General features: G+C 33.7%; 1 pseudogene; it reads right to left on the bottom strand.

The window, feature by feature from the left end:
• On the bottom strand, nt 1–24897 carry LOC124374030 (annotated as a pseudogene).
• Nucleotides 24898–27207: the final 2310 nt, after the last annotated feature.

The following is a 27207-nucleotide window of genomic DNA, read 5'->3' as shown; positions in this document are numbered from 1 at the left end:
ACTTAGACACCTTTTGAACCGGGGACAGATCTCTTGGTCGTCTGGAGTGGACCACAATCGCAGCCGGTGCCACCAGCAACTGGTCGTAGAATCCGTCTCTGTGTGTCCTTTTCGGTAGCCATGGAGAGCGTGTTCTCGGATAAACTCAACGACAAGACTTGTATCCACAGTAGAGGCATCAGGAGCCGCCAACCCCATGTCATCAGTGCGAGTGGCTGCAACAACAACCCTACACTGTACCATCTACTTGAGCATACTACACCAACCCTCTCATGAAAATAGTTGCAACATAGCAATAAACAAAATAAAATCCTCAACAATAAATTTCCAAATTTCAATTGACTGGATTTCTCCATGTCTGCTCTCTGAACATTTCCATTGAGCTATTCTTAAATTGTAATATAAAATATGGTTCAACCTTCGTTTGCTAATACTCTGGATGAAAAAGGAAAATTTAACCTATGAATAGAACGAAAACAATTCAACAACTTAAACGTAATTACATTTTACCACCAGATAAAGGAAAGTTCCATCTCTACCTTGGGATATTTTAGAAATTGAATAGGCAACGGGATGACTCAAAATGTTATAAACGAATCAATGAAGATTCTACCGTCAAATTTAATAAACAAATAAAAAACATTTTTTGTTACAAGAAGGCAAAAGAAATGCTGAAATGCTAAATTTACTAGTTCCAAAAGACTTTAAGAACTCCAGTATTTTATGTGCTGCCTGTTGTCGAAAAATCCCTACACACCCTCCATAAACAAGAAGACCCATAAACAGCCTATAAATATCCCACTGAATGTTTTTTCCAGCTGCACTGACAAAACTGTTAAACCTTTTGTTAAAATTTAGAATCTTATGTGAAAAATACTAATCATTTCATTGAAAGACTAAGAAAATTGGACAACCACTTCTAAATGATATTAGATTGGTAACTATTTATGTTAAGTTGCTTTTTTTACCAAAATTCCCCATAATGAAGGTACCACAATGGTAACAAAGATGGTACCTGCCTATTCAAACCTATTTATAGATAAGCTACATAAACCTTAAATTCATATGAAAAGAAACTAACATGATAACATTGCCATAAGATAACCTACATTATAACATTGCCATCCTATTCACATAAAAAAAAGGCCAATACATAAAAATTTATCAACTCGAACTTAACAATTATAGTACATAATTATGCCCTGTAATTACTATAATTACATCAGTACTTGTTATCTAATTATCATCAGTACATGGATAAGTTAATCAAAGCCTTTGCTGATAGAAAATATCCAGCCATAGTCATAAAAAGGTCAAATAGATAAATAAAAAAATAGAAACAATAAAAAAGTAACAATAAAATTATAAGAACAATCAAAAATTTATCATACATTATTTTTTCCCTCTACAAAACTAACAGTATATTAAAACAACACACAATGTTTTTCATGGAATGCCAAACTACCAAAAAATGAGGTTACGTAAAATTACAAAATGAATGTTTTAAATTTTAGCATATTACTCAATTGCTAATTTTGCATATTTTGCTTTTTTATAAAGTAACAGCTAGTGCCTTGCATTGTTTGTTTATTTTCACCTGTAAAGACACCAGAATCGACTTAAAAATATGTTTATATAATGTTTTGTTTAAGTTATATAAATCATACATTTCTGAAAACAGCGTAGAATTTGGTGTATATGTATATTTTGGATTGTTTCAAGTTAGGTACAAAGCGGAATTCGGGGATAAACAACAAAGACCTTTATTGTATAGTTTTTCAAGTACAAAATAATTATGATGAAAGTACAGAAAAAAAAATCAACAAAAACATGATGCTCTGTTTTTTATGAGAAAAATTAAGTAGGTTACATTGGGAGCAATGGCTGTATTTAAAATAAGTTTTGGAAAAATACGTTACAGGGTACTCTAAAACAATGTGCCACTACAGTAAGTCTGCGTGCCATTTCTAGGGTTAACAACATTCAATTCACAAACAACAAAACAACGTGATCTTAAAAAACAGAAGGAATGGATTGAAATTTTTAGTATAGCTTCAGTTGACCTTCCTTTTATTGCAGCGTCTGGTATCTGACGCCCACTCAGACTCGATTCCTGGATCTGGAGTCATATTCGTCTGAAGAGATCCAAAGAAAGTTGATGACAAAGAAGCTTAAAACGAAAACATTTACATCATTTCAACATCAGAGACACCTATAAATATGTGCAGTGGTAGTCTCATCGTCTCATCACGGTGGAGCAACCATTTTTTCTACACATATGTATCCCATTGTATGTTTGTATTTGCACTAACCCTGTCACGAGGCACCAGTCTTGATGCAGTGATGACATGTCTGTACAGGCAGCTCTTCACAATCTTCTTCAGCTTGTTGACGAGAGCAGGATGGGCACAAGGGTGATAAAGCATGATGACTCCTCCGTGCTAAAAAAATTAACATTGCAGTTAAGACAAAATACATTTTATTTTATCTTTCATGCAGTGCCAGCCAGCAACGTAACATAAAAAAAATGATCTAATGGAAAAACGGGAGAGGAAGGAATTACAGAAAGAGCACTATCTACATTACTACTGAAACAGCACGTCAACATTTCTGGCTCAATTTCATACACCTAATTTACACAATGAATTCACCCCTTTTATTAGTTCACATGTGGATGAACTACGTTACCCCCGAACAACTCTACAGTTGGATGGTTATTATCTTGTACATTTCTTGCTCTTCCGACAAGAAGCTGAGAAATTGCACACAGTCCTAAAAAAACACTTTGCGCTACTTGTGAGTGACAGGATATGGAGGTAGGGGCCACCTCCTGTTGAGACCCATGAGGAAAGATATTTAAGCATTAATCTTGAGATCATATCTCTTTGGAAGAAAGTGAGACCAGCTCTGTATCAAACTCTCCAGTCAAAGCAGGTAGGGGTGCCACACCTTTCTGTCAAGGCTAGCAACTGCCTTTAACCCTTAGGGAGCTCCACCAACTCCAGTACTAGACCTATTGTTCTACCTTACACTCCAATATCTTAACAATTACAGTTAGTGATGTGCCGCTCCTGGACATCCATAGGGTCCCAGATTTAGATGACACATTGTTTTTTTGCTGTACCTAGTGTAGGTTGAACTGGAAGGTATAAACCAACCCTCCTGGATCTTGTTCCATTAAGACGATCAGATTCTACAGACAGAACACCGAGACCATCAGATTCCTCATAGTGATCGTGCATGATCAAAGATTATCATCAACACATAGGACAGTGACATCAGACTCAATGTCTGATTATTGTTGGGATGAAACTGAACATTATTCACACTTGGGGTTCTAAAGAAAACAACACAGGGGTAGAACTAACAAAGATAAACTCCACTATACAAGTGGAGGCAACTTTGGATCAACCGGCGTCAGATAGGGCTTGTGAACAAAGAATACCTTGATCTTCATTCACAGTTTCATGGACCACGTCACTTAAATATGATGTTTCAAGATTAACCGGGGGGTCCTGATTCAAGGAGCTTTCAAGTTATTTCTTGATTTCATAAGTTCTCAGAGACAGAAAAGTTGTTTTTGATATTCCGGTTCTATAGGAAGATTCCCTGCTTATTCCCGGTGCATAAAAGTTTAGGCTTATTCCCAATTGGGTGGCCACTCTCTATTATTGGAGTAAATAATGACAAACATAACTGTAATTAATAAGGCAGTCAGTTGATGTTTTAAGCAGTTAAACCTTTCAGTGCCAAACATTTTTGGAGTATAAGTCAAAAGTGCCAAGGGTATTTTACAGGTGTTATCCAAAAGTGCCATGCCATTTTGAGCAATTTGCATACAGTTATTATATAAAATTTCACAACTCTGTTATTATAATTTTTTGTTTTGTACTCAAATAAGTATATTATCACTGTATGTATTCAAAACTTCTTAAAATATAAGAAAAATGAAAATAACAATAATATAATCTTACCTTTATTTTTTATTTTTAAGTTCGACACTCAAATAAGTACAAAAAACATCAAGCACACTAAAAGAACACTTTAATTTCAACACACCTATAAATTTATATTGAAGTATCACTAAAAATAAAAATAAAATTTATTTTTAATGCCACGGTTATAACCTCATTGGTTACCGGCCATTTTTATCTTCAACTTTCGTAAATGCTACTCTTCTGTTGATCAGCTGTGTTTGTGCACTATATAACATTCTAATCAGAAAATGTACAAAAAAGTATAATGTTAGGTATTATATCAATTTTTTTCTGAAACGGTAAAACCGAACTTTGGAAATTCTTGCTTGATTTTTCAATGTAAGGTACTGAACAAGTTAATAGAAAACACCCTGACATTACCGATGACAGAGACAATCCAAGCCTTGACTTCAGGAACCAGCCAAACCTGCAAACAAAAACTGCAAACCACTCTGACAGATTGCAACCTATCCCTGACTTCAGGAACCAGCCAAACCTGCAAACCACTTTGATAGATTGCAACCCACCCCCGACTTCAGGAACCAGCCAAACCTGCAAACAAAACCTGCAAACCACTTTGACAGATTGCAACCTACCCCCGACTTCAGGAACCAGCCAAACCTGCAAACAAAAACTGCAAACCACTTTGACAGATTGCAACCTACCCCCGACCTCAGGAACCAGTAAACAAAAAGTACATACACCCCGGAAAACCAGAGGTAAAAAGGTAAACATGTTTAGTGTCTCCCTTTAAGTGGCCAAAGCTGCAGATAAAGCAAATTCACTGAAGCTCCAAGTGAATGGAAAGCCTTATGGAAAGATGAATTTGAGCAATTCTCCTCCACTTAATTCAATATCAAAAAGAAGCGATGAAACTTATGAGGACTTCTTCATAAAATACATTGCCTTCTATAAGGAGCATATGAAAAAACATTATGGGTATGCTTGTAATAGTGGTGATCTGTCATGCACTAACAATGAATCTGCCTTAGCTTCTACGAATTTCTCTAGCACATCCAGTAATTTTTTAGAAACAAGCCAACCTCACGACGCACCTGTCTAAGTAACACAAAAACAGAGAAGCTCATAGTTTTTCATCAGAACATATACAGAGTAAGCAATAAAATCGAAAGACTGGAACACCAACTACATACTAAACCTGCTGACATAGTGGTCCTAACTGAGCACGGACTAAAACAGCATGTCATCAATCATGTGAGGCTCAGTAATTATGACTTTGTGTGTGCATATGGCAGAACAGAGCATATCAAGGGAGGAGTTGCTATATATAGACACAAGAAGTTAGCCAACAAAACCACCACTCTCAACCTGGAAAAATACAGTATAGAAATGGTATGTGAGGTAACTGGAACTAAAATAAAAATTAGTAATAAAAAAGGACATACATTTATTTGGCTATTACAGACCACCGAATGCAAATCTTGAGACTGCACTCCAAGTGATAGACGACACCTTAACTGAAGTCAAAAGACACAACTCTTACATCATAATCACTGGAGACATCAACATAGATAACCTTACCAGAAACCGAGAACAAGGTGCACTAGATGAACTGCTGGCTTCACATGACCTAAAGAGACTTGCCCTACCACCGAGAGTCACAGCCGCCTCTAACTCCTCTATTGACTTTATATGCACTGACCTCCCACCCAGTAAACTAAATGTCGAAATCTGTAACACTGGCTTATCAGATCATACTGGCCAATATTGCACAGCTGACTTTCCTAAAATATTTGAAAATATAACATTCTCAACATACAGAAACACATGCGTGAGGAACCTAAATTACCTAAAATCTATCCTAGCCACAGAAACCTGGGAGAATGTGACGCAATCGAACAACATTGATGACGCTTACGATAACTTCCTTAATACCTTTACAAGGGCATTAGATCTTGCCTGCCCACTCAAGACCAAGAAACAAAGCCACTCTAGAAAGAACACAGTCTATGATGAAGAAACCTTAAGATTACGAAAGGAATTTATCAATGCGCAGGATAAGTTTAATGTCACAGGAAGAACTGAAGATAAATCTGAGGCAAACCAGAAGAAGAAGGCCTATGATCTGAAACTCAGGCGACTTAGGAAGGAAGCTAATGCAGACCACATATATCATGCTAATAACAAAACAAAAGCAGTCTGGGAACTCATAAATAGAGAAAGAGCTGCTAAGAACCAATCAACATCAGACTTGAATCATTTAACAATCGACGGAATAAAAGAAACGGACCCAAAGAAAATCGCTGACCACCTTAACACCTTCTTTGTAAATATAGCAGAAAACACGCTAAAACAACACCAAATATCGAATGACAACTTACTGTATAGTCCATGCTACAATATAGATACCACAATGACAGAAATGACCCCAACCACAGCCAAAGAAATTAAACAAACAATCCGTTCATTGAAAAGTAAAACCTCATCGGGTTTGGCCGAGATTTCATCAAAAATCATAAAATTTTGCGAAGCTGAACTTCTGAAACCAATCCTTCACATCACTAACATATCCTTTATACAGAGCATATTTCCAAAAAACTTAAAACAGGCCAAAGTATACCCTAAATATAAACAAGGAAACAAAGATGAAGCAACAAACTACCCATTTCACTACTACCAACTGTATCAAAAATAATAGAGAAGGTCACTCTTTCTAGACTACTCACTCACCTACAAGACAATAACCTCCTATCCAATAATCAACATGGCTTCAGAAAAGAAAGATCTACATCAACTGCAATAATAGACCTTGTTGAATATATTACAGACAACCTGGAAGAGGGCAACACCATCACTAGTATCTTTTTAGACTTGAGCAAAGCTTTCGACTGTCTTGGCCATAAGCTCATCCTAGCCAAACTACAAACTCTTGGCGTCCAACAGTCAGCCTTAAAATGGTTTGAGAGTTATTTGAACGAAAGATACCAAGTTGTAGAGGTTAAACAGAGAAGAATGGGAGAGACCTGTACTGTTAAATCTGAAAAACTACCTATGACTCGAGGGGTTCCCCAAGGCTCCGTCTTAGGACCAGTGTTATATATTTTATTCACCAATGACCTGCCAATATTCTTGGAAAAGTACACAAATTCCATCATGTACGCAGACGATACCGTACTACTCTCAGCCCAGAAGGATGTTGAACAGCTAGAAAATAAACTCCTACATCTCATTCAATATGGCCCAACAATATTGCAAATACAATGATCTGGTCTTAAACAGCTTGAAAAACTAAACAACTCACTCTAGGAACTAATAAAAACTATGTGTCCGAAATCCCTGGTATTCAAGAAAACAGAGGACATGAATTATTTAGGAATAACACTAAATAATACATTGACATGGACAAATCACATTGACAACTTATGCCTGAAGCTAAATTCATCACTCTATGCTTTGCGAAGGACCCATGCAACAAGCACTCTTGAATCTACCAAAATAGCGTACTATGCCCTATTTGAAAGTCATCTCAGGTATGGGATAGCAGCATGGGGGGGCACAACTCAATTTAACCTACTAAAAGTCCTCAAAATTCAGAAGAAAGCAATCCGGTTAATGGGGAAGCTAGGACCCAGAGAAAGCTGCAGAGCTACTTTTAAAGAATTGAATATACTGACAGTGACTTCTCTATATATTCTGGAAACGATATTGTACTGCTTATTAAAAGACTTTCCTCGATATAGTAATCTTCATGAACATAACACAAGACATGGTCAAGACTTTCCACTACCTCTTCACAGAACAGCTGTATTTGAGAAAAAAACCAACCTATGCCGGGAAAAAACTTTTTAATGCTCTGCCAGAAGAAATTAAGAAAATAGGAAACAATCACATTAACATGAAGACTGCAATAAAGAACTGGCTCTTGCAAAGAACCATCTACACAGTGGAGGAATTTTACTTATGGAGACTGACAACTTGACAGAGACAAACATGAACTTTTATATTTTATAACTATGTAAACTTTTTGTTAATTGACGCTACTTGTAATCTTAAAGATTATCAATAAAGAATTTCTGATTTCTGAGATTATAGTAGTAATTATATAAACAAAGTGTTTGTTTTGATTTCGTACATAATTTTTAGTTATGTTTTTATATAATCTCGGTGTTTAAGTTAAATTTGAAGCATTATTCTATACTTGACTATATTTCATACAAAAACTGCTTACCATTGATTTTGGATTTTTTTACACCCCTAACTACGAGTGTAACCAACAAATACTGAAATAAGGGGTTTATTTAACGATTTGGATTGTGAAATTGGTTATCACAACATAAAGGCCAACTAAAGCAACTGAGATCAGGCTAGAGGGAGTCCACAATATATGATAACAATTTGTTTCACCAAGTAAAATGGTAGTCACGTCTTATGTATAAGTTTCATCTGCCTATGTAAATATCAATAAATTTATCATTTAGATCATTGTACGTTTTACTAATCTTCAAAATAAACAAAGATAACAAGTATGAATGAAAAACTATGATCACTGTTCTAGAATATAAGTGAGAGAAACAGTAAATTAATTACATTCCTTTCAACTTCATAGTAACGGGTTAAATTAATAGAAGGAATAGTATAGTATCAAACAGTACATGCAGACCTACAGAAATATAACCTAACAATTTTATTGCACTGTGAGTACGAACCTCCATGTTGTGTAGGAAGCGCTGAATGGGCAGGAATGTATATTCTCCGTACCTAGCCCAGGCTGGTCTGTGAGGTCCACTACAACAATTATATTCCAGTTACAATATTGTAGTTATAAATTCAAGTGGTGTCGAGAAGTGCTCTCTTTTTCAAGTGACAACCAAAAATATTAGGGTCAACTTGTAGAACGGTTAAAAATCAAGAAACATGCTGATAAACAACGAATTAAGGCAATACAACAGAGAAGTCGATGTCACACTTACTGTCAAGTAAAATGAAACATAAATCACAGATATAGTCACAACACACACTATTGCTTCCTAAAGATGACAAAGGTGCAGATAACTTACGCATCTTGCAGTAGCAACATTGTTGTTGATTTACGTTTCATTTTACTTAATATTGGTGTGACATATACCTTCGATTTTTTCTTCTTAGCTCTGACACATTTATCATTTTTTTAAATTCTTAATCTTTAAAGGCTATGTCACATGAAGAAGAGAAAATATCCAGTTTTCCAAATTTCAAATGTTAAAGCATATGTTCTACTAACAATTAAAAGAATAAAAAATATTAAGAATATCAATAAATGTATATGCTAGCATACAGTGAGAATTTTGAATGGTTTTAGTTTGTATCTTACATTACTCATATAATAAGAGAATTTTGGAAGATTTAAACCCCCCATACATGTTCTTTGTGTACGTCTCTGTATGATAGAAAAGAGATCACTTTATATTATTTGGACATGTAACAATGGTTTACATCTTTAACCGTTTCAATTTGGATTTGAACTTATGTGATTGTCCTCTCAGCTTACAGGGCCACTCCTGTTGGCCCTTGCTGTTTTCCTGTTGTCCTCGTCAGACCACTACGTGTGATCCACTCTATTGGACAGTGAAAATTTCAATCCTTAACCAGTTGCGACTGGAAAGTGCTGCAACCTCTCGGGCAAACAGATAACTAAATTAATATTTATTTAATATTTCTAAATTAATATTTGGAGCACATGCGATTGTTTAGAGGTGTTTTTTTATTCATTTATTAAAATACTAGTTCATGCAAAATATGAATCAGTAGAAAATGTATTTACAGTTTTAAGTAGTTTAATACTTTTTATGAGATTAAAAATAATGAAGCAACAAACAATACTTACAAAGTGGGAAGATCTTGGTCGTAGGGAATTTTCGATTTCATACAGACATGTCTAGCCTGAAATAAATTATTTTACTGAGATAAAATCTGTGTGTTAAATTACTGAGGTATAAAATCAGAGAAAATAGGCCAACATGTCAACTACATCTACATGTGTTAATAATCTTAATGGGAGCATGTTGGAATAGAATCTCCCATCTTTTTTAACACATAGGCATCATTATAGTGAAAATATTGGCTTGAAACTTTTTGCACATCCGGAACTTTGTGTACATTATCATACAGCTTTATTAAAATGTATAAAAACCATATTAAAACTTCTTTAAATCGAGTTTTTTAATTTTGTTAAACCACTTCTTGAGATAAAACTTGTAACTCAGAAACTTAGAAGTAAAATAAGTTTCAATGTTTATATATTATATAAGTTCTTAACCTAGAAATAAAAACTTTAATTAAAAAATAAATCAATTTCCATTTACAATTCTTACAACAAGTTTCTTTTGTCTGTTTCTATTCCTAAACTGAAATGTTTTTTACAGCAATGGTATGAGTGAAAAATAATCTGTGATAATAATTGTGTAGTGTGTTAATTATGACCTGCTATTCTTTTTTGTGCTTTAACCCTTTGCATGCCAGCCCATTTTCCAAAAGTACTACCCAGAAACGCCAAGGGCATTTTCAGCAGTTTTGCAAGCTTTCACTAAATGTATCATAACTTTTTTATTTTTTAACAGATATTGATGATTTTTTACCATTATTTAGCTTATGAAATGCCCTTGTTCTGTTGGTAAATTTTAGTTGCATAAATGTAATTTAAACTTATAAAAAAGTTAAAAATTAAGAAAAAAAAATTTAAAATTTCCAAAAAACATTTTTTATAGCACAAATAAGTGGTTTAAAAAAAAATTTATGCTGATTTCCTGTTATATCCTAGTAAAGTATATCTAACCCTTAACTTAATTACAAAATTTCAAAAGCCTACCTTATATAGAAGTCCAGTTATGATTTTTTTCACTAAATGTGCCACGGGCACAGTTTTTGTAATTTGCATGGACGTTGTATGTAATGTTACACTATATTCACAAATCAATATTTGACACTATACAAATCGGTACTTTGGGATTATACTAACCACACCAGTATGAAGAACACAAAAATATAAATTTATAGATATACTAGCGGGCCCGGCGCGCTTTGCTGCGCATTTCAATAATTTTTTGCAAAAGTTGCCCGCGGCTTCGCACGCAATTTCCCGTTGAAAACAGTACACTATATTCACTTATTCTTTTTCTATCACATTCTAAACATTGCTGAGATAATTGATAGTCGTTCCATCGTGAGCCTCTTGGGCGTATTATGAAGGTATGTACCCATATTCCTGCCTCTATCTAGCTGTTACCCACGGCTTCGCACGCAAATCTTAAGAACCGAAGTCCTTATATTACTTAGTAAATTTTTTTTTTTACTATAATAAATTTTAGATTAAATTAGTTATATCTCCGATGCCACGATTGAGCTTGCTTTGTTGTCTCGATCGAGAGAATATGTACACACAGAGTTTTGAGAACCATACTTCTGTCAAAAAAAACAACTAAGGTTGATTTTATAACATTCTTTATATTTGTAGCCAACGTAAGATAGTAATTATGATATCTGCATTACTCTTCTGATCAAGCATGAGCATGGTTTATATTAAATAAATATTGCAGTTAAAGGTGAATTTTTACGTCAAATTTGAATTGTATTATCTGGATAGTAAAAGTCTATGTTTAACAGTGATTGCAAAAACAGTTTAAACAAAATTTGTCGTTTCTCTTAAGCTTACTCTATGCTTTAAAACTATAAGTGTAATATATGTTTACAAAGAACAGCTGATTAAAAATTTGAAAAGACGTTAACATATGTTTGCTGCAATGCATTTCTTATGGGTATTTCTGTAACCAGTGGGGCGGAATCCTGAATCGGGAAAGGGATGGGCATAGCTTATAAACCTTCTCCGTGGAAAAATACATATACGTACAAATTTTCATCATGATCGGTCCAATAGTTCACGATTCCATAAAGGACAAACATACAAACATTCATTTTTATATATATAGATTATAAACAAACATTGTAGAACGAAAAAATAACTTTTTAATTACAAAATTACAAACTTACAAAGATTATCAATTGTTAATGAGGTCAGATTCGCTTAAACTTTTTTCAATGAACTTAGAACGTTATAAAACGATGTATTTGAGTAATAGAACTAACATTCCATCAATCAACAAGCATTTCCAGGTATTGTGATCGGTATTGTGGTGGCTGTTATCTTATCTTTCTCGAGAATTCCCGATTACGGCAGGCCGCGCGGCATCACATGATTATTTAAGTTTTTTGCACAGTACATAATTGCCATTCCATTACAATTCAATTTATATTTCTGATCAGCCCCTCTAGAATTATATTTACTGATAGATACTATCTCGAGGGATGTTTTTCTTTCGTTGACATCAGCGCGAGCTTCGGAAGCACCTTCGGCCGGAGGCACTCCGCATTTTGGGTGGCGGAGTTTGATCAAAAATAATAACAAGTTTTGTTTTTTTTTCAATAAAGAGTTTTAGTTTTTTGTTTGGTAATGTTTGTTTTTGTTGAATTTTTGTGTTTGGAGAAATGTAGGGGTAAATACGAAAGTACAACAAAGCGAACAGGCGGCGAGACTCCTGCAATCCACGTTATCTACTACACCGCTCGACTTTGACCTCTGTCTGAGGATGGGGAGGGGTTTTGCGATAAGACAATTCCTGTTTTATACTGACGAAATATTGTTATACGCTAATCTAGTAATCAGTAGAAGCTAAATGTCAACTGTCTGAGGATGGGGAGGGGTTTGCGATAAGACAATTCCTGTTTTATATCGACGAAATATTGTTCTACGCTAATCTATTAATCAGTTGAAGCTAAATGTCAAATAACGATTCATGTCTGGGTGTGGTCTGTATAATCCCAAAGTACCAATGATCTAATAAAAGGGGCATAGTAAAAATGCACTAACAACAAAAGTAATGAGAGAATTACAAACGTAAACAACGCATAGCAACACGAACGTAACCTCAATCTCGACCAAACAATTCAACAGCTGCGAAGCTCAAATACGACGAAACAAACAGTCCATAAAGGAATTAACTACTTTGTGGTTGCAAAGCAACTAATCGACTATCGATTAGTCAAAATTTCGCGGCAATAAGATGAACTATAAGAAAATTACAGGTGAAAAACGTGACGTACCTATATTACGGCCGTTGGCGATTTTCAGTTGAGTAGCCGACGGCCGTAATACCGGTAACGTTGGCATGCAAAGGGTTAAACAGACAACAAATTTCAATATGCAATGAAGTACTGGAAAATGACCACAGACTGTTAGTGAGTAAATGAGATGCATACGAGTGGCTTTGTATGTGACATTTCACTTCATTAGTGGAAAAGAAGTCTTTGCAAAACTCTAGCCTTTCAGGAGAAGAGTTCGTGTAGTTTTATGACAATGAATAAGAGCCTATACCTTAGCTCAGCAGTGTTGTAGAGTGAAGTCCCTACATTGTATACCCCTTCTAGTACAATAAGCTATAGAGTTTTATATCTTGTTAAAAACTCTGGATTTAATTTAATTTAAAAACTGTCAAATTGCTGACAGATTTGTACAAAAACTGGACTTGTACACTTCATATCAATATAAGCCTCATTATGTTTCCACATTATAATGAGGAATTACATTTTATTAAGCCAGTATGAGGCAACTGATTTACTTATACAGGAGGCTTCAAGTCAAGTGTCTCAAATCGATTGTGAGAGAACGGATTATTGTACAATGGTGAATCAAACAGTACATTTGACAGTTCTACCACCACTTTAAAATGAATAGACAATTAAGTTTTGACAAACAAGGATTTTTTGACAAAATGATTTATATCGCGTTGCCAAGATTTACAAATAGAAAGACCTAAAAATCTAAAAACCCCTTACTTACTGATTTATGGTTTTATGGCAAAAAATACGTGCTGATATATCCTTTGTTTGAAGTTTGTTTTTGAGAATGGAAGGATTGTGAAGGAAACAGGATTTTTCCGGACATTTAGCCATTGTCCAGTGATACAAAAAAAATCAGTAACACTACGTTTTGAGATCTGCAATCTGGTCTCTTCTTCAGGTAAATAACTCTTCTTCAGATTGCACATCCCAAATGTAGTGTTACTGACTTTTTGCATCACTGAACGATTACAAAATGTCCGGAAAAATACAGTTTCCTTCACTGATATATCTGACTCCAGCTGTACCTAACACAAAAATAATAAATTTCATTTAAATTATTCAAATGTTTCAGGTTTTTATTAATAAGTTTGTAAATTACCTTTGATAAATATACTTTAACATTGAACAGTTTTAAATAAAAAAAGTAAATTAGTAGACTTAGCTCCAAATTTTATGGAAACATCCACAAACTGTCTATAAAGAATGTAACCTTAAGGGGATATATCCACAAACACCCATTATAAATTATAGTCTTTAGTGGATACATCCATATTCATCTGAGAAGGGTTAAATATTGTATATTTTCAGTAAAAGAGACATATATGCCAAAATAAATGTTTTAAATCAAATCTGAGATATTAAAGTGTCACAATATAGTGAATTGAAAAGTATTGCAAGTACCTGATAATCTGACAATCTGACAAAAAAAGATCATGAAACAACAATTCCGGCGGCAGGGAATTTTAATCAAAATTTGTTCATAATGTAACAATTTAGAACAATTAGTCCTGAGTAGAAAACAAGAAATAGTATTTGACACCCAGAGATGTCTACTCACCACGTAGGCTGGTGGTATGTACTCCTGCTCCAACGTCGCCTTCACGTTCGAGTCCGGTTCTAAATAGGGGCCCTCGCACTCGTAGTCAAAGCTGTTGGGCTCCCAATCCACCGTCAGATTTTGCTACAGAACAAGACACCCACACTTTTTAGGAACAGGAGAAGACAATGTAACAATAGATGACTTATAATTTGTTCAAAACTTTAAGAAGTTAAGAAACAAAATATATTCTTTATTAATATAGAATTTGAACCACTAGAATAGCAGACACTAAAATAGTCGATGACATTAGAGGATTTCTTATCTCTGCTGACCACGTAGCTATGGTCACTACTATCTGTTTGGTTTACATGTTGTCTAAAAAAATCAAACATAACGTATATTTGCAAACGTAAATGGTTGGGATTTAAACGTTGGTTCACGTTGGGCTCTGATATAAAACTATGAGGTACGTGGACCTTTTCTGGAAACCAAGGACTTAATTCAACACTGTCGGGGGACCTATAGGGAGTGGGACAGCCATCTTTGTAGAAATATTTTAAAAAGTTCTAAAAAGCCCACATAATATCTTCAGTACGTCCTTCACTCGGGCCTGGTTACAGCACCAGCTGTAGCCAAGAAAAGCTTGGGATGGCTATTGCCCCGACCACCGGCCAATAAAATAAAAAAGACAAACACCACATATTTGTTTAAGGTACTAATGAATTGTTTACTGTAACATATGTTGAGACGAACCAGTAATTTTTCTATAAAACTGGCACCAGTTTGGCGTGGAATGTAGAGGGGGGATTGAAACATAACAACCACCATAGGACCATCTTGATGTGGACTGCTCTTGTAACCTTATTTTCCGACCCTCAGAGAGATTTACGATAATACTGAATTCTTACTTTAGCAGTTTTAATATAGAAAAACAAAAAATTATGATTTAGTACACTGTTAAAACCAGCCGCGCTCCCCTATCTAAGATCCTAACATGATCGTTCTTCTTTAATTCCTCTTTGAAAAGAAAATGAAGCTTTTAAAACATTAGGATTTACAAATTTAATGTAAAAAACATCTTGAAAGAAATTTTTAGTTAAATTTCTGTCATATGTCACCAAAACTTAAAAACATTGTCCATGCTACTCAATAACTATATTGAAAATGGAAATGCAAACCAAGAAAAACAGTTTCTATGAATGTTTTGACAAGATTAGAAAGTATTTTTAGTTTTTTGAACTGTTTATTAAATCACAGTTCATACAAGTTGGCAACAATGTCTCCGATCATTAATGCTAGGAACAAAAAGCATCTCTTGAGATAATACCTATACAATCTCTAAAAAGCATCTGCTCCTTGTGTAACTTCAAAAAAAAAAAAGTGTTGGGGGCAAATAACAGAATCAAACCAATGGTTGTTTATATTTTTGTTTGTGTTTATATCATTGGAATGTTTTCTAAAAAAAGTGTTTTACTTTAAAAAACAGTAAATTGTGTTTTGTCCAAGCTATTTTCCTTTGTTACTCTGTTATTTTATAACTGAAATTTCACCATAATATATTCCTAAGACTAAGATCACAGTAAATAATGTTCTGTCCAAGTTATTTTCCTTTGTTATTCTGTTATTTTATCATAAGGCTGACCTTGCCGTCATCACAGGTGGAGTTGATCATCTGCCACATGTTATTGCCGTCCATGCCACCGGCAGCTGGAACTGCTGCCGCACTCTTGGATGGAGCTGCAGTCGTTATTTCCGGAAACCACTTCCCTGTCCATGATTCTGAGGGCTCTCTGGAAATGCATGAATCCCATTATGATAAAGTTCTCTCAACAAATATTAAAAAAAAAATAACTTTGCTAAATCAACCAAAACACACGAATAATTACATTGCAAACTATGCCATGCAAACCAATAACCAAATCCATTGCTGCTTTACATTTTAACATTCCGAAGAGATAAACGAAACAACTATAACCACCTCAGTCAATTTAAACAGAAAGTACTAAATTGATTTTTGAAAGTAGAAGAAATTCAAGCACAGTAAATAAAAATTTAATATATTACATAGTAAAATATAGTGAGAAACGTTCGTTTAAGAAATAGACCTTGCTCCATAGAGAATTTTACTGAACATTTAAATTAAAACCATCACCAACCAGTAATGCAGACAACCAATCATTAAAGGGGTTATAATAATAAATTTAGGCTTACGACGAATAGTCTGTGCGAGATAAACGTTTATTTACTGTCCACTATGAAAGAGGGGAAGCCATATTATATTTTTTATGAACATCGTTATACAGTACAATTATCAAATTATGTTACGAGCATATATAAAGCGTGCTACAATTTTTTTCTTAAATAGTCTTTAAAAGCTACAAGGTAGGAGTATGCCATATCATGTGTTGTGTAATAGGCTTTGCTGAAGTTGCATATATAATTTCAAACTCATTTCATTCCTAAGATGTTTTGCAGAGAGATAGGCAATCATACAGAAAAGAAATTTTTACTTGCCACCAGCAGGCAAAAAGTGACAGCCTACTGAGTGATTCAGTGCCTTCAATGACATTCAGCCAATCCCATGGACGGATATGCACCATCATAGAACTCATTCTTGTCTATGTAAAAATGAAAATTCACGCAAAAGTTTTTTATACATGAAATACACCATCATCAAAGTCGGTTTTACTTATATACAAATGAAGCATCTTGCAAAATTTGTCTATAGGTCAGTTTCATTCTCAAGATATTGATCAGACAAACAGAAATGAAATTCGTCCAGCCCTCAAGAGATAACTTCGCTAACGCTCACGCAATTATTTTGAACCTGAAATTGATGCCGACACTTTTAATCGTAGAAAAAGAATTGGTAGATGAAACCCCAGACTAGGCAATCATTTATAAAACTAGTAAGTCCAAGGAAGGTCTGTATCAGTATTTTTGTATGAGATTTGGCTATAGACGAGTACCAGCTTTGTATAACTTTATCTGGATTCTTATCTTCACAAAAATTATTTTATTGTCTCCAATATTTCACTTATGAACCCTCCATATAGTAAACTTCTATACTGGCAGGCCCACTTGGACGGATTCGTAAAGGTTTTCTAAACTGCTATAAAATGTAGACATGTTTTATGCAAATGAATACTTATTGTATATTTTTATCAAAGTATATAGAATTTGAATATTGAACTAAAAAAATATAAAAACTCATACAAAAAAAGTAACTTGCGAAAACTAGTGTTTGCTGAGCAATTTTAGTGCAAAACCACAAATATTGAATTCTTAGGTCATATACACAATGTTTTTTATGAAAATCCAAAATAGTCAAAAAACACAGAATTCATTATTAAAAAGGAAAACATTAAAACACTATGTAAAAATATATAACAGTACATATTATACTAACAAATTCAAAAGCAAACAAAACTCAGACACCTTTTAATTCTTTTAGTATCAAAATATATTGTTTCACTCTAAAAATATACATATTATACAGTTTTTATTTTTCAAAACTAAAACAACTATATTTTAGTCTTTTTACATTATAGAGAAACACGCTTTTAGTTATTAGAAAACCAATTTGTTATACGTATAAAAAAGCATGGAATTGTAAAAAAAACCACACGTTTAAAAAGAGTTGCCTTTGCATTAATTTTAATTTCATTCCCAAAAAAAGAAAATTCCCTTCGGTAAGATATTTAAAAATACATAATTTTTTATCCTTCTTGCAACTTTGCAGCTGCGCTAAATATGCGACTATTTTATAAAATGCTAAAGTCAATTTATGAGATTTATCAACAAAACCACGATGAAAATAGTAAATCAAATTTGTAACAAAATTGAGTATATCATGTGGCTACATGCTTTTGAGTAATTTGATAAACTGTCTTACGTCGGTCACAGTATTGTGTTTTATGAACATCCAACCACTTACAAAACTAAGATTTATTAAAATCTGAAACTTCTCTTCAGAGTTCTCTGACACTATCACATTTGTTATTAAAACACTATTGATAAAAAAACAAGCACCCATAACCTGCTAAATAATCAAAAAAATCATATTTACAGATGAAAAATAAAACTGAGAAATCGACACACGAATAAAAAACATCAATTACACCCGCACAGTGACAGCTGACGATCTAGTTGGATACGGTGGTTGTAGTAAGAAGTCCAATCTTGTGTTCTGGCATCACAGATTGTTGTGGATAAAAGCAGATGTTGATACTGCGGTTACATATCCTGCAGTGGAGGGTACTATAGATACAGGTAATACAGATGTCAGCTCATTAGACGTTTGGTTACTGCAAGTTGGAGCTGTAGATAATGGTATCGTTCTTGTCGATCCTGCGGTTACAGGTGGTACCGCAGATGTCGGTATTGTAGAGGTAGGTTTTGAGTTTTTAGGTACCACAATTTTGGGTTTTTCTGTTGCAGGTCTGCGTTCTTGCTGGAAACCATTTGCCTGTCCATGCTTCTTCAGGCTCTCTAAAATAAGTTAAGATTTGAGATGGAACTTCAACCTTCTCTTAAAACTAATTGGTCGTTATGAAATTTCAATAATACAAGTTATACCTGTGGTCATTCATAACTATTGGTAACAAAACAAAGGCAAGATGAGTTATACAATCGACGTGGGCACAAAAGAATACACTACTAAGACATATTTTACAATCATTCATGAATCCTCAATACTAATCCTTCAATTAAATTAGCGTGTCTTAACAACCCTTGATTAAATCAATAATATTTGTAACAACCACACATTAGGCATCACTTAGCGCAAAATATGATTGAAAAACTAAAATTCTGTAATGTTCTTTTTAAAACTATATTCTCTTGGATTTTTTTAATATTCACACTAAAATTATTCTTTGTAATTATTTTCTCTAAATGTGAGTAGCTGTTTACAAAACACAGTTTCTTTGCATTTGTTCCAGTCACTTTACTGACTTGCGCGTTTTCTACCAAAACAAGGTATGAAAAAATGTAACATTTTTTAGAAGTTACCAAAGGGAATTTCATCCTCATTATCATTTGGTATATCTCATACTGCCTGTGAAAAGGACAACATGTACAGCATCCAAACGTTCGGTACATGTCATCTTACACAGCAATAACATGCCCTGTGAGAAGGACAACATGTACAGCATCCAAACGTACAGTACATGTAATCTTACACAGCAATAACATGCCTGTGAGAAGGACAACATGTACAGCATCCAAACATTCAGTACATGTCATCTTACACTGCAATAACGTGCCTGTGAAAAGGACAAAACATGAACAGCATCCAAACGTTCAGTACATGTCATCTTACACAGCAATAACATGCCTGTGAAAAGGACAGCATGAACAGCATCCAAACATTCAGTACATGTCATCTTACACAGCAATAACATGCCTGTGAAAAGGACAGCATGAACAGCATCCAAACGTATCAGGATCAGTACATGTCATCTTACACAGCAATAACATGCCTGTTGAAAAGGACAGCATGAACAGCATCCAAACATTCAGTACATGTCATCTTACACAGCAATAACATGCTTGTGAAAAGGACAGCATGAACAGCATCCAAATGTTCAGTACATGTCATCTTACACAGCAATAACATGCCTGTGAAAAGGACAAACATGCTACAGCGCATCCAAACGTTCAGTTACATGTCTTCTTACACAGCAATAACATGCCTGTGAAAAGGACAGCATGTACAGCATCCAAACGATTCAGTAAAATGTCATCTTACACTGAATAACATGCCTGTGAAAAGGACAACATGTACAGCATCCAAACGTTCAGTACAACGTCATCTTACACAGCAATAACATGCCTGTGAAAAGGGAACAGCATGAACAGCATCCAATACGTTTCAGTACATGTCTTCTTACACAGCAATAACATGCCTGTGAAAAGGAACAACATGTACAGCATCCAAACGTTCCAGTACATGTCATCTTACACAGCAATAACATGCCTGTGAAGAGGACAACATGTACAGCATACAAACGTTTCAGTACATGTCATCTTACACAGCAATAACATGCCTGTGAAAAGGACAGCATGAAACAGCATCCAAATGTTCAGTACATGTCATCTTACACAGCAATAACATGCCTGTGAAAAGGGACAACATGTATACAGCAATACAAACGTTCAGTATATGTCATCTTACACAGCAATAACATGCCTGTGAAAAAGGACAGCATGTACAGCATCCAAACGTTCAGTAAATGTCATCTTACACTGAATAACATGCCTGTGAAAAGGACAACATGTACAGCATCCAACACGTTCAGTACACGTCATCTTACTACAGCAATAACATGTCTGTGAAGAGGACAACATGTGCTGCATCCAAAAGTTCAGTACATGTTATCTTATATTGCAATAATATGTTTGTGAAAAGAGGCAATAATGTGCAGCATCTAAAAGTTCAGTATCATATATTTAAATAAAAAGAGCTTACTACAATTTCATTTATAAATAATCTTGAGATAATTTTACTAATCTTGTTTAGTTTAAAATAAAATTGTCCCATAAAGAATAAAATTTATATAAAAAAATATATAACATTATTGTATATGCATATTCAGTGGCTACAATAAAATGTCCAATAATTTCACATTATAAGTTTACAAGTTCTAAAAGTATAAAATATACAATAACTGTAAAAGACCAAAAACTATATGTGGCAATTTAGTACAATGCTGCAATGTACCAAAAGATTTTTGTAACTGAAGTACAAAAAATGATGTACCACGAAAAGAATCGACTGATAATTATTAGTCTTTATCGAAAGTGTTTTTTAGTTGTACCGTCAATAATTGTTTTCAACTAACTTTACACCTAAAGATAAGCTGCTTTATCCATGGTTTAATGCATATGGCCACATGTCTTCAAGCACAACTGTAATTGTAATCTTAGTAACCACAGTAACATTCCAGTGAGGAATTGATGTAAAGATGTATCCGGTTATATAATCAGGGGATTAATAAGTGTTTTGGTTCAATATCAGCTGTTTTGATGTTATTCTAGTAGTAGTATTTATTACCCTAGCATTCGTGGAGGCGAGTACTGTAATCCTGAGGCTCCGAAGCAGTGGGAGAAATGTGATTTATATATACAAAGCATTTTCACATTTTTTATAATGTCTTATAGTATATAGTACAGTCTCTATAAATCCACCCAAAATATCTCGTGCACCAATCTGGCACATCCATTAATCCGGCACTCTCGATGGGCATCAGAACAACGAATGTTACTTTTATACATTTTAGAATTATAGATCAGATATAAGAAGTATATATACAGGGTTGGTTATAAATTATTGTACACATTTTAAGATTGAATAAATAAATAACCAATCAACTTAAAAAACATGGAAATTGTTTTATTAAATAGCAAATTTAAAACAGTTTTATTACCAATGAAGGACAAAAAGATTTACTGTTACTCATACTTTTACAAGGAAACTAAACTAATTCACACGTGCTCTCCGAGGTTTGCATTGCAAAGTTTGTAGTCTAAATTCAACCTCACACCATGTGTTTCTGAGCATTGCTGGAGTTATGCTTCCAATAACCTCTCGAACTCTATTTTTGAGTTCCTCAATATCTTGAACTTTTTTTGGCAAAGACTCTGTCCTTGACATAGCCCCACAAAAAAAAGTATAAGGTGTAATGTGACTGGGGGAAACGTGGAGAGGCCAAGGAATTGGACCATCCCGTCCAATCCAACGACCAGGAAACGTGTCATTTAGGTAGTCACGTACTAATCTTACCCCATTGTGGAGGGGCACCATCTTGCTGCCAGTAAAAATTTGGTTGTCTATGCTCAATTTGCGGTATTGCCAAAAAGTTCAAGCATGTCAAGGTATACCTCTTTTAGTGACTGTCGGTTCTGCGAAGAAAAAGGGTCCTATCACTTCATCTATAGCCCAATGCACACCAAACGTTTATTTTAGGGCCTGTCTCTTTCTTGTTCTCGAACATTATGAGGATTTTCAGTACCCCCCAAATCCTACAATTGTGTCTATTCACCTTACCAGAGAAACATGAAAGGTTGCTTCATCAGAAAAAATTACTTTTTTTAAAGAAATTGCTTTCTCCAATGTTTATTGTTTGTTCTTCGAGGTCAAGTAATCTAACAGCAAAATCGTAGCGTCGAGGTTTATCGTTAAGTTTTAGTTCATGTAATAACTGAATTTTGTATGGATGGAGCTTAAGGTGTTTGTGCAAAATTTTTATAGACTGTTGATCGAGGTAATTCTAATTCCAAACTTGCACGCCGAGTAAACTTACCAGGGGCTCCTCGTAAACAATTCTCTTACTTGATCAACAATAGCTTCAGAAACTGGAGGTCTACCAGCACCTTTTTCTATGTTGGACACTTCCCGTCTGTTCAAACTGCCTATACCAGCGTTTTATAGAATTGTTACTCGGAGGATTGCGGCCATACTCTAAACGAAACCTTCTTTGAACAGTTATTACAGATCTGCTTTCATGAAACCAAAGAACACACCTTGCTTTTTCTTGCACACTAGCCATTTTGATACTGAGGTTAGTTTAGTGTTTGTTTAGTCAACTGTAATTAACAGCTGGTGTGGAAAGATCCATTGTTGACCAGCTGACTATGTCACAACACAAGTCATTAAGAAGAATCATACCTTACACCCACAGTTTAAGTGACATTTTTACTTTCTTTTTATAAACTACTTTTTATAATTATTGTAATGTGTACAATTATTAATTTTCAGTCAGTATATAAAACTGTTTTAAATTTACAAATTTAATAAAACAGTTCCCATGTTTTTAAATTGATTGGTTATTTATTTTATTAAATCTTAAAATGTGTACAATAATTTATAACCACCCTGTATTTTCAGAAACCTTTAACAACGCACTCAACAAAAATAATGCGTTGAATTTGGCTTCCACAGCTAATTTTTATATTTAAATTATATTAAAATTTTTAACATATTTCCTAAATTTATCTCTCAGAAATGTTTTTTTTCCTGATGAATAATTAGGCAGAATATAGTTTTAACCCTACAAACTGGCAGTCGCCTGATTATCAGTCCGATATTAATGTTTCTGTAGTGGCAGTTCGCCTGAAAATCAGTCGATTTGAACACGTGCCCGTTTGACATCTGTTATAAATCAATACACGAACTAAACTGCAATGATTCATATACCCACTGGAATCAGAAATAGTTGCTGAATTTGTTTCGATGTATTTTGTTTTGTTTTGTATGCCATGATTTAAGTATGACATATTGAAAACAAGAGTTGTTTGTAAACAGTCGGCCATTGTTGTTGTATTGTTACCTGGTCGCGTTATTCTTGTCCATCTAAAACGTAAGTTTATTACATGAAATAAGTGTTTTTATGTAATAAGGTGTGTTTATTTATGCGTATAAATTCTCGTATATTGTGTTTTATCAGTTTATTTTGTCATGTTATGAAGAAATATATGTGAAAAAATATATTAGTGAGATTTTGTGTTCTACGCTATGTGCAGTGTTGTGATAGTTTTTAGTTAGCTTTAGGATCATTTTCATATGCGATGATCATGATATAAAGCTTCTTTATTTATTTTTATAAAGCTTACTTTTTAATGTATTTTATGAATTTTTCGAGTAATAATTAAGGTTTTGATGAATTTTTGTTAACACAGTCGTATCCATAGCAACGCAATTTAGCCGTATTGTACTACTATCTTCAGATTAGAGTATTTCATAATTGTTTTAATTAAAAAACAAAGTGTAGTAAACTATACATTTTTCTAAAACTATAAACAATTTTCAACATTTTGGGTATTTTTGGAAATATTTTTTTTTCACACAATATGTAATTTTTTATAGGTGCACCCCCACCACTTTTACATACCTTTTTTATTTTTTTAAAACAAACTTAGTAAAAAAAGTGATAAATTTGCTTATATTTTTGGGTTTTTTTATTTCCATGAATAAAAAGTAAATTTTCTTGTGAAAACAGTGATATATAATACATATAGGTTTAATAATCAAATTATATTTAAAAAAAAATAAAAAACCAATACTACTGAGCAAAACCACCTCAAAATGGCCTGCTACTTGAGGAAATTTCAATTGCCAGCTCGAGGGTTAATACTTAACGGCACTACTTCAGTGTCTCTTTTAATTATTTCTTCTATATCTTTCTTCATATCGGCAAGATCCAAACCTGCAATACAATTTTAAATTAAAGAACCGTATTTCTTTCATTAGACAATACTGAACTAAGTACTATCAAAGTATAGTAGGCTTACTTTAATTTACATAATAAATTGATTATATCTTGTATGTTTTCTTCAGTGCTACACACATTTTAAGTTTTATTTCATGTTGAATGTCCAGTATTAGTGATGAATTCATGTAGTATGTATACACATAGGTACAATTAATTGATCTTTACGACATACTCAACAAAAAATTATAAGATTTCTTAGTCCCAAAAAAAACAATTAAATTTCTTTATAATTTTTACAGAGTTTGTGTTTGAAGGGTGGGTATGGCTGAGGTAAGCTGCCCCGGGTGCTGTAGTTTAGGGTTGAAGCATGAAAAATAACACAGCATAACAATAGCCTACGCTTACTTCACTGATGATGTGCATATGGGCATGAAAAGTACGTTCTTCTAAATAATAGACACAGATTTCCACGAATTTAACTTATTTTATGCTCAGTGTTCCAAGAGTATACTAGTTCCACCAATCCTAAAGAATAGCCCTGTTTAAAGATTTGTGAAATCAACAACATAATAGAATACGGTCAAGCACGTTAATGTCCTTGGACATTTGTAGATGAGGACACAGGTGTGGTGTTACTATTGTGAGGACATTGGGCAGGAAGAAATACTAGTTGTCCTTGTCAGAGAAGGCTGTGGGAACGGTTCAGTTTGAATCAAATACCTTCACACTCAATTCTAAAATTTACATATATTTTTTACAATTTTACAGATTAAAATGGGTGAGATTGAGACAAAGAATGAAAACTCGATCAATGAAAATAAAATTTTAGAGTGAACGAAGCATAAATTTAATAACAGATGCAGAATGGCCTACTAACTTTTGTTATGCTAACACAATTTAAGTAAAATCAACGATACGATTAGTTAATAATATTGTTCTCCATTATTACAAGTATAATATATAAGTTAATTTTGGTCATGAGGTTTGAGTTGGGTAGTCTGAGTTGTGAAGTTTAAAAATAAACAACTAAAGGTAAAATTTCAAATTAGAAATGATTTTGTTTTTATTTCAATCATAGGAACACACAGCTACAAATGAAAGCAACCAATAAGTCATAAAAACTGAATACATCACTTAGGAAAATAGTGATTTTTATTATGTATATTGGTGAATTTTATTGATAAATGCATACACAAGAATTCTGTTGTAATTATTCAAATTGATGAATTGGAAAAAAAAAATGAAAAGACAGATAAAAAAAAGTAGAGGTTTTTAACGTTAGAAATAGATTTTTTTTTGTTAAATTTATGTAATATATTTATAAGTCAATCCAAAAGATAAGAGAAAACGTGATAAATTTCTCTTTGAATATACCCAAAAGCAAAAATTAACAAATGGCTATGATTAGTCTAGATATAAATAATCTCAGTTCCATTGAATTTCAACCCTCTTAGACCCTTTCAAATTTGTAGGCCCTATAAGAAATAACAAAACAAGGTGGAGCATGCAGTACCTTACTTTAAAATTCAAATAAACTAAAAAAGGGTAAAATATAAAATCTTTTTGAAACCTGTTAGCTCACAACACTGGGTTATGATCATTATTCACACAAAAAACACAGTGGAGACAATCATCAAAATACTGTTTGAAATAATTATAATTATAAAAGACATTGTAAGGTTCTGTATATGTTTGTGTTTCACTGAAATTGTTCAGAAATTAGTCTTACATTTGCAGGCTGAACTGAGATAACAGAGAGTAAGTAGGTAGTAGTTTTGTACTCGAAACAAGTTTGATAAGTTTCTGAAATCTACGGCAAAATTGCATTAACATGATAGATAAAAATAACAGAATGGTCCTGCATTGGTAACGCAACTGTCTCGGACAGTTCCCCACAGTATTGGTGAGAGACACGCTACTATCTGCGAGAGTAAATCATCACATGTTTAAACCTATTTTTTCAACATAGTTAAACAATTAAATTTAAGCACTTATCACACTTAGGTCACAAAACTTTGCAATAACTATTGAATAAAAATCGGTCACACTAACGCATATAGCTGATTGCGGTGGTTTCCATGGCGACGAGGGCTGACCCCTACTCTATTAATTGTCTCTTTTTGTTTGATATTGACATAAGAAACACATGCTTTATCACCAGTATGATTATGGGTATAACAAAACTTTGTCACTTTCTTCATGGTACTGAATACGAAACTTTAAATCTGGACCCACACTTTTTGTTTTTTTTGAGTTCATCAGCCCAGACTTAGGAGTAACCATCGGGGCACCCAAAATTTATAAAAATTCAAGTTTCTTGGTCATAATTTCTTTACAATAGATCTATTGATATCTGTGGAAAATG

This window comes from Homalodisca vitripennis, unplaced genomic scaffold, assembly GCF_021130785.1.
Source record: "Homalodisca vitripennis isolate AUS2020 unplaced genomic scaffold, UT_GWSS_2.1 ScUCBcl_7036;HRSCAF=14540, whole genome shotgun sequence".
NCBI lineage: Eukaryota > Metazoa > Arthropoda > Insecta > Hemiptera > Cicadellidae > Homalodisca > Homalodisca vitripennis.
The sequence above is the reverse complement of the archived record's forward strand: the minus strand, read 5'-3'. Positions and strand labels throughout refer to the sequence as shown.